Source organism: Muscardinus avellanarius (genome assembly GCF_963383645.1).
Source record: "Muscardinus avellanarius genome assembly, chromosome: 22".
Lineage (NCBI taxonomy): Eukaryota > Metazoa > Chordata > Mammalia > Rodentia > Gliridae > Muscardinus > Muscardinus avellanarius.
This window is the reverse complement of record NC_137808.1, coordinates 14,525,520-14,534,671: the sequence shown is the minus strand read 5'-3', so window position 1 is coordinate 14,534,671 and position 9,152 is coordinate 14,525,520.

Here is a 9,152-nt window from a genome sequence, read left to right as displayed (position 1 = left end):
CCCCTCTTCCTCCTCCTCTCCCTCCTCTCCCTCCTCCCTCCTGCTCTTCCTCCTCCTCTTCCTCCTCTTTTTCCTCCTCCTCTTCCTCCTCCTCTCCCTCCTCTCCCTCCTCTCCCTCCTCCTCTCCCTCCTCTTCCTCCATTTTCCTCCTCTCCCTCCTCCCTCCTGCTCTTTCTCCTCCTCTCCCTCCTCTCCCTACTCCTCTCCCTCCTCCCCCTCCTCCTCTCCCTCCTCTCCCTCCTCCTCTCCCTCCTCTCCCTCCTCCCTCCTGCTCTTCCTCCTCCTCTTCCTCCTCTTTTTCCTCCTCTCCCTCCTCCTCTCCCTCCTCTCCCTCCTCTCCCTCCTCCTCTCCCTCCTCTTCCTCCATTTTCCTCCTCTCCCTCCTCCCTCCTCCTCTCCCTCCTCTCCCTCCTCCCCCTCCTCCCTCCCTCTTCCTCTCCCTGTCCCTCCTCCCGCTCTGTAATTACACGTCTGCAGTCCCAGTGCTCGGGGGGCTGACAGGACCCCAGGTCTGAAGCCGCCTCAGCAATGTAGTGAGGGCCTGTCTCCAGATACAAATAAAAAGGGGTGAAGCTGGGAAGTAGAACGCCTTTGGGTTCGGTCCCCATTGCCGCACGTGCGCGCGCGCACACACACACACGCACACACACACGCACACGCACACGCGTGCACACACTTTACATCAATCAGGCATGGCGGCGCACGCTTGTCACCCCAGTACTTGGGAGGCCGAGACAGGAAGGCCACAGGGTTGAGTTAGCCTCAGTAACTTAGACCCTGTTTCAAAATAAAAAAAAAATAAAATAGAGCTGGGGGTGTAGCTCAGAGGCAAAATGCCTCTGGGTTCAACCCCAGTACCAAAAGAGTAAAAAAAGAAAACCTTACAGATTTGTATTCCCTCTCGGACATTTCTGCGTCCTTTTCTTTTGAGGGTCTGGGGATGGGACCAGGGGCATCTACCTCCGGGCGACACCCCCAGCCCCACTTTTTATTCTTTATTTTGAAACAGGGTCTCCCTGAGTTGCGGGGGCCTCTCTCAGTAGCCGAGGCCGGCCTCCAACCCGGTCCTCCGGTCTCAGCCTCCCGGACGCTGGGCGGTTTTCAGGAGCACTTGTCTGGGAGGCCCAGGTTCTTCCCTCTGCCGGCTGCGAAGTCGGCGGAACCCATCTTTAGTATCAGGTCAGCCGCTCAGGCCGCCGGCGCAGCCGAGGGGCTCCCGGCAGCTGGGGTGCCGCCCCTGGGACCCCGCCGAGGCGGCGGCCATTGGGCCACAGGGCCGGCCCTCCCGGCGGGCCTGGGAGCTGGGCCAGTGGCTGCTGGAGCCCCGCGTCCTGCCGGCTGCACGGGGAGCCCTCGGCTGGGAACTTTGGGCCGGGGCAGAGCCGCCTCCGGTTCCCCGGGCCTGGGGCTCTTGGGGGTGCCAGAGACCTCTAGGAATTGTGGGAGGAAGGTATTTTCCCTTTTCTTTCTTTCCTTCCTTCATTCCTTCTCTCTTTCTTTTTTAATTTTTTTCCCCCAATACTGGGGATGGGACCCAGAGGCATGCTACCTCCGAGCGACACCCCCAGCCCTAGTTTTTATCCTTGATTTTGAAACAGGGTCTCACTGACTTGCCAAGGGCCTAAGTAGCTGAAGCTGGCCTCGAACCGCGATCCTCCCGGCTCAGCCTCCCGAATGCTGGGATGACGAGCGTACGCCATTCTTTTCTTCCTTTCTTTTGTCTCTCTCTCTCTTTCCTTTCTTTAGCAGTACTGGGGGTTGAACCCAGGACCCTTGTACCTCTGAGCCCCACCTCCAGCCCTGTTTTACGTTCTGCTTTGATTCTTGCTGGGTTGCTGAGGCTGGCCTCGAGCCTGTGATCCTCCTATCTCAGCCTCCCAAGTACTGGGATTACAGGCAGGAGTCACCAAGCCTGTTTTGGTTTGTTTATTTATTTATTTATTTATTTTGCAGTGAAGTTAAGAAAAATGTTTTCTGTACCCATAACTCTACTGAAACCAGACAGGCTGACCTAAAAATTTGAAAGGCGCTCAGGGCAGGAAGACAAATGAGGGCCCCAAACCAGATGTGTAAGAATTAGAAAACCAGCAAAACTACGATTCCCCTGTTTTCTGGCCTTGACAACTTAGCCACTTGGGAAGCCGGGTCCAAAAGCGGGATTCTGGAATTGCCCAGAGTTCCTTGCGACCAGCCGGTGTCCCCAACCCGCTCCTGGTGGGGACCACTGACCTGGGGACTCGAGACCACAGGGCTTTCCTAGCTCTCGGGCAGCCGGGACTCCGCAGGAAAGCGTCCAGGCCAACAGGGGGCCCCGCTCGGTGGCGCTCGCCTGTCATCCCAGTACCTGGGGGGCTGAGACACGAGGGTCGCGGGTTCAAGGCCAGCCTCGGCAGACTCAGCAAAACAAGAAATAAAAAGGGCTGGGAGTTTAGCTGGAAGGTAGAAGGCCCTGGGTCCAAAATCCAGTACCCAAGAAAGAAAGGAAAGCCGGGCGCGGTGGGCACGCTCGTCATCCCCGCGCTCGGGAGGCTGAGACAGGAGGATGGCGCGGGTTCGAAGCCAGCCCTAGCTGGCTTAAGGGACCCTGTCTCCAAATAAAATATAAAAAATCAGTCTGGGGAGTGTAGCCCGGAAGTAGAAGGCCCCTGGGTTCCATCCCTGGTACCACACACACAAAAGGAGAAGGGGAAGAAGGAGGAGTCGGAGGAGGAGCCGGGCGTGGTGGCGCACACTCCTAGTTCCCGCGCTCGGGAGGCTGAGACAGGGGGATGGCGCGGGTTCGAAGCCAGCCTCAGCTACTTAGTGAGGCTCTCAGCAACTCAGTGAGACCCTGTTTCCAAATAAAATATAAAAAAAGGTCTGGGAGTGTAGCCCGGAGGTAGAAGGCCCCTGGGTTTCATCCCAGTACCACAAAAAAAAAAAGAAAAGGAAAAGAAAAAAAAAGAAGGAAAAAGGAAATTTAAGGCCAGACCACTGGGCAGTGCTGGAAAATCATCTCCTCCCCTCGGGCTTATCCTGTACCCCTCTGGGGACAAAGGCGACTAAGGCCCGCCCCGCCCACCCGGGCGTCTCCGGCCCCGCCCCGCCCCAGGCCCCGCCCCCTCCGAGGCCCCTCCCTCCTCCGAGGCCCCGCCCCTGCTCCGAGGCCCCTCCCTCCTCCGAGGCCCCGCCCCGCCCGAGGCCCCGCCCCCGTCCGAGGCCCCGCCCCGCCCGAGGCCCCTCCCTCCCCGAGGCCCCGCCCCCTCCGAGGCCCCGCCCCCTCCGAGGCCCCGCCCCCTCCGAGGCCCCGCCCCGGGCGTCCGGCCCCAGCTCTTCCCGCCGGCTGCGGCCCCGGCGTCCGCGCTCTCCCCCGGGAGGGACGGTAAGCCGGCGCCGGGCGGGGCCGCGCACCCCGGGCCCGGAGGGAGCTGGGGGGCCGGGGGGGGGGCCCTGGGAGCGGGCGGGGGGCCGGGGGGCCGGGGGGGGCCCTGGGAGCGGGCGGGGGCCGGGGGGGGCCGGGGGGGGCTCTGGGAGCGGGCGGGGGCCGGGGGGGGCGCCCGGGACCCTCCTGCCCGGGCCGAGGCCTCTGCCGACCCCGCCCCAGGCTCAGCGAGCGCCTCTGAATCGCCCCGACTCGGGAGGGAGCCGGAGACCGTCCGGGCCGCCCGTCCAGTTCAGAATAGAAACCGGAGCCGGGCGTGGGCGCTCGGCGTCCCCGCGCCGGGGAGGCGGAGGCGGGAGGAGCGCGCGGGTTCGAGGCCAGCCTCGGCCGCTGAGCGAGGCCCTCGGCCACTCAGTGAGACCCTGTGTCCAAAGAAAGTATAAAAAGGTCCGGGAGGATAGCCCGGAGGTAGAGAAGCCCCTGGGTTCCACCCCTGGTACCACAAAAAGGAAAAAAAATACATTTTATACACCACACACACACACACACACACACACACACACACACACACACACACACACACACACACGAGAGGCATGGCGATGCATACCCGTGATCCCGGTTCCAGTACTCGGGAGGAGGCTGAGACGGGAGGATCGGGTTTGCGACCAGCCTCAGCTCATTAGTGAGGCCTTCCGCAGCTTCGTGAGACCTTGTTTCAATATAGAGAATTAAATCGGCCTGGGGATGTAGCTCGGAAGTAATATGCCCTGAGTTCAATCTTCCGTACCGCCAAAAATAAATAAACAAATAAATAAATAAATAAAAAGCGGAAGGCCTGTGGGTACAGCTTGCAGGTGGAATGCCCTAGGATTCAATTCCCAGTAGGGCACAAGCTCCAGGTGTTATCAAGCAGGGCATTTTTCTGGGGTACCCACCCATCTTCACCCAGAAGAGTCTCGTGGGGGTGCCTCCTTTAAATCCAGGCTTCGGAGCCAGGCATGGGGGCGCACACCTGTCACCCCAGTGCCGGGAGCCCGAGTCAGGAGGACCGCAGGTTCTAGACCAGCCTCCGCAGCTTAGCGAGGCCGTCAGCCTAGTGAGATCCTGCTGGGAAATTAAATGGGGAAGGGGGTGTAGGTGGGAGGAAGCGGGCCTCTCTGTTCAATCCCCAGGACCAAGAAAAAATTAAAAAAGAAAGAAAGAAAAGGGTCCTTTAAAAAAATTAAAATAAGAGCCGGGCGCGGTGGCGCGCACGCTTGTCATCCCAGCATTCCGGAGGCTGGGAGGATCTCGAGGTTCGCGGGCAGCCTCAGCTACTTAGCGAGGCCCTCTGCAACTCAGTGAGACCTGGTTTCAAAATAAAGAATAAAAAACAGTGCAGGGAGTGTAGTTCTGAGGTAGAAAGCCCCTGGGTTCTACCCCCAGACTCACAAAAATAAATAAAATAAATAAATAAATAAAAAATAAAAAAATAAATAAAATCGGATCCTTTTAAACCTATGGCTCCCTTGGGCTCATATAGAAATTCCTATTTCCCGAACCGGGCGTGGTGGCGCACGCTTGTCATCCCCGCGCTCGGGAGGCTGAGACAGGAGGATGGCGCGGGTTCGAAGCCAGCCTCAGCTACTTAGTGAGGCTCTCAGCAACTCAGTGAGACCCTGTCTCCAAATAAAATAGAAAATAGGGCTGGGAGCATAGCCCGGAGGTAGAAAGCCTGGTCCCAGACTTGTCTGGAAGAGGCCTCCATCTCTCTGTTGCTGTTACATAATTTAAGATTCACGGATGCAGGCTCGCCTGCCGTGCCGGCGTGAAGGAGGCCGAGGCAGGAGGATCGCAGGTTTGAGGGCGGCCTCAGCAACTTAGGGAGACCCTGTTTCCCCATAAGATATTAAATAGGGCCGGGGCTGTAGCTCAGTAGAACAGCCCTGGGCACGTGTGCCCATGGCCCTGGGAACTGACCTGAGGGGCATTCCACCTCCAGGCTAGACCCCGGGCCAGTTTTCTTTCTGATTTGGAAGCAGGGTCTCACGAGGTTGCTGAGGGGCTCGGCGGCCTCCTGTCTCAGCCCCCGGGTGCTGGGGTCACGAGCGTGTGCCCCCACGCCTGCTCACAACAAGGAATTCCAGCAGCATATCCTAATAAAATTGCGGACCTCGCTCCTCTCGAGTTTTCGGCCTCTTGTTTCTTTTTGGCGGTACCGGGCTTCCTGGAAGCCCCTCTACCCCGGGCCGCACTCCCAGACCTATTTTATTTTATTTTGTTTTTTTGGAAACGGGGTCCCTTGAGCCAGCGCGGCGGGCTCCGACCCCGCGCGGCCCTCCTGTCCCCACGACCCCAGCGCGGGGACGACGAGCGTGCCCGCCGCGCCCGGCTTTGGCCTCTTTTATTTTTTAGGTTTTGTGCTACAGAATACTTAAACTTCGATGTCGTGGGGTTGCTTGTGTTTTCTCTCTGGTTTTTATTTTGTGGTTGTTGCTTTTTTCCCCTTCGAATTCCTGATTTAGCATCAAAAGAGCGAAGTCTATTCCTTCCTCCCTCCCTCTTTCTTTTTCTTTCTACATTCAAGCTACATCCGTATCCCCGTTTCATTTTATTTGGAAACAGGCTCCCGGGTCGATGCGTCTCCCTCCTCGCCGAGGCTGGCCTCGAACCTGCGATCCTCGTGTCTCAGCCTCCCGAGTGCTGGGATTCCAGGCGTGCGCCCCAGGCCTGGCCTTTTAGTTTACTTTGGTACTGGGGCTTGATCCCGAGGTGGTCTTCCTCTGCACTACACTTCTGTTCTTTTTACTCTTATTTTAAATCTATTTTTTTTTTTAATTTTTGGTGGTACTGCGGATGGAACCCGGGGGCTTCTACCCCGGGCTACACTCCCAGACCTATTTTATATTTTTATTTGGAAACAGGGTCCCTTAAGCCGGCGCGGCTGGCTCCGAACCCGCGCGGTCCTCCTGTCTCCGCCTCCCGAGCGCGGGGATGACGAGCGTGCCCACCGCGCCCGGCTTTTATTTTAAATTTGTAACAAGATCTCCACTGTGCCTGGCTACACATTTATTTACACAGCGAATGAATCTTACTACGTTTCTCAAATTGACTGGGCTTTGCAGTTTTTTTCTTTTCTGTGGATGATACTTTTATGTATATCCAACTCTTCTGAACATTTAATTAGAACCATGAGTCTAATATAGCCAGTTCCTATAAGGTTTCTTTACAGTAATGGTTATAATGTTGTAATCATCATAGTGATTACACTACTAACTGGTTTTCACTTACACTAAAATTGCGTAGGGAAATTCAAATAGCACTCCGTATTGGTGGGCTCTTCCCCTCGGATTAAAAAAAATATTTTTTTAAAAATTGCATTTGGCCGGGCGCGGTGGCGTGGCACGCGTGTCATCCCAGCATTCGGGAGGCCGAGACCGGAGGAGGATCCGGGTTCGAGGCCAGCCTCAGCTACTTAGCGAGGCCCTCAGTGACTCAGTGAGACCCGGTTTCAAAATAAAGAATAAAAAATAGGGCTGGGGGTGGAGCTCGGAGGTAGAATGCCCCTGGGTTCCGTCCCCAGACCTAAAAAAAAAAAATTGCACTTGGCAGTTTTCTATGGTAATCCCCATCCTCGGGGGGCTAAGGCAGGAGGGTCGCAGGTTCAAGGCCAGCCTCAGCAACTTAGGTGTGCACCACCATGCTCGTTTTAACATTTGAGAAGTCCTAAGAGATATAGCAGGAGAGGCAGGAGCTGGGGTGCAGCCGCTGGGGGGGATGAGTCCGGGTTGGGGCCCGGCACCGGCCACGCCGTCCTGGGGCCCGTGGCCCGCCCGGATTGTTACACTCCGTGGCCCGCCCGGATTGTTGCACGCTTGGGCCGCATTTTCCTGGGCACGCTGCTGGTCCTGTGACTTTCTGTCTCCCCGGAGGCCTTCCCAGCAGCGAGGAGGCCTCTGGCTCAGCGAGACGCCGGGCAGCCTCCTCGCCCCGACCTCGTTTCTGAGTCCATCTGGGAACTGACTTGCCTTTAACCCGAATCTCTCGGTATAAGTGGCTGGGGCGTCCAGATGTGGTGGGTTTGTTTTGTGTTTTTATTATTTATTTAATTTTGGGTCCTGGGGATGGAACCCAGGGGCATTCGACCTCCGAGCGACACACCCCCCCCCCCAGCCCTATATTTTATTTTTTATTTTAAACAGGGTCTCACTGAGCTGCCGAGGGCCTCGCTAAGTAGCTGAGGCTGGCCTCGAACCCGCGCGATCCTCCTGTCTCGGCCTCCCGAGTGCTGGGATGACAGGCGTGCGCCAGTGTGCCTCGCGTGGGACGTGTGTGTGTGTGTGTGTGTGTGTGTGTGTGTGTGTGTGTGTGTTGTTTGTGTGGTGCTGGGGATTGAACGCAGGGTCATTCTACCTCGGAGCTACAGCCCAGCCTTATTTTCTTTTTATTTTGAAACCCGTTCTCAGCCTCAGTCTTTGCTGAGGCCGCCTCTGAAGCTGCTGTCCCCGTCTCAGCCTCCCAAGGACTGGGATTACAGGTGTGTACCTCCATGTCCGGCTTGGGGCCCTCTTTTTATTTATTTTATTTTTAGCAGAGCTGGGGATGGAACCCAGGGGCATTCTCTCTCCGAGCTCCACCCCCGTGCCCTATTTTTAATTCTTTATTTTGAAACCGGGTCTCACTGAGTTGCCGAGGGCCTCGCTAAGTAGCTGGGGCTGGCCGCGAACCGCGATCCTCCAGGTCTCAGCCTCCCGAATGCTGGGATGACAAGTGTGTGCCACCGCGCCCAGCTTGGGGCCGCCTTTTCAGATGAATATCTTATCTAAGCCTGTGTGCTCACCAGCTGTTAACTCTTCTTCCTGCTTGTTAACCTATGACCTTGGTTGGTGGTAGAATTTTCTAGCTTTTGGTCTGATTTTTACTGTTCTGGTAGTCCCCCTTTCCCACACACTGGCAATCGGATCCAGGGGCATTCTACCTCTGAGCTAAGGCCCCTGTCCTGATTTTCTTTTCTTTATTCTTTTCTCTGTCTTTCTTTCTTTCTTTTTTTTTTTTGGTACCAGGGGTGGAATCCAGGGGCTTTCTACCTCCGGGCTACACTCCCAGACCTATTTTAATACTTTACTTGGAAACAGGGTCTCACTGAGTTGCCGAGAGCCTCGCTCAGTAGCCGAGGCTGGCTTCGAACCCGCGCCATCCTCCTGTCTCAGCCTCCCAAGCGCGGGGATGACAAGCGTGCGTCGCCATGCCTAGCTTAGTTTTTATTTCAAAAAAGGGTCTTGCTAAGTACCTGAGGCTGGCCTCGAACTGTGATCCTCCTGTGTCGGCCTCCCCAGCTTTTCACGGTCTGTTGTTCCACGCTTCTGCGACCTACCCCAGATAGCCAGGGTGTGGATATAACTGGTTCAGCTACCTTCCCCGGGGCAAAGGCTTTTGGCCCAAGGGGTTCTCCGATCCACCGAGATGGAGCCCGCGTGGGAGGCCTTCCTGGGAACCCCGGGGTCCGAGGCGAGGCTCCTTGGGTCCAGGCCAGGACTCCAGCCCCAGCCATGGAGCGGGGTTGCTCCTTCCCAAGGTCCTTTGCAGAGGCGAGGCAGGCTACAGTGTCGCTAACTCGGGCAAGGTTACAGTCGCCCTCGCCAGCCAGCAGGATACAGAGTAGCCCTTCTTTTTTTTTCTTTTCTTTTTTTTTTTAGTGTGTGCATTTATTTATTTATTATTATTATTATTATTATTATTATTATTATTATTATTATTTTTTGGTGGTACTGGGGTTCCTGGAAGCCCTTCTACCTCCGGGCTACACTCC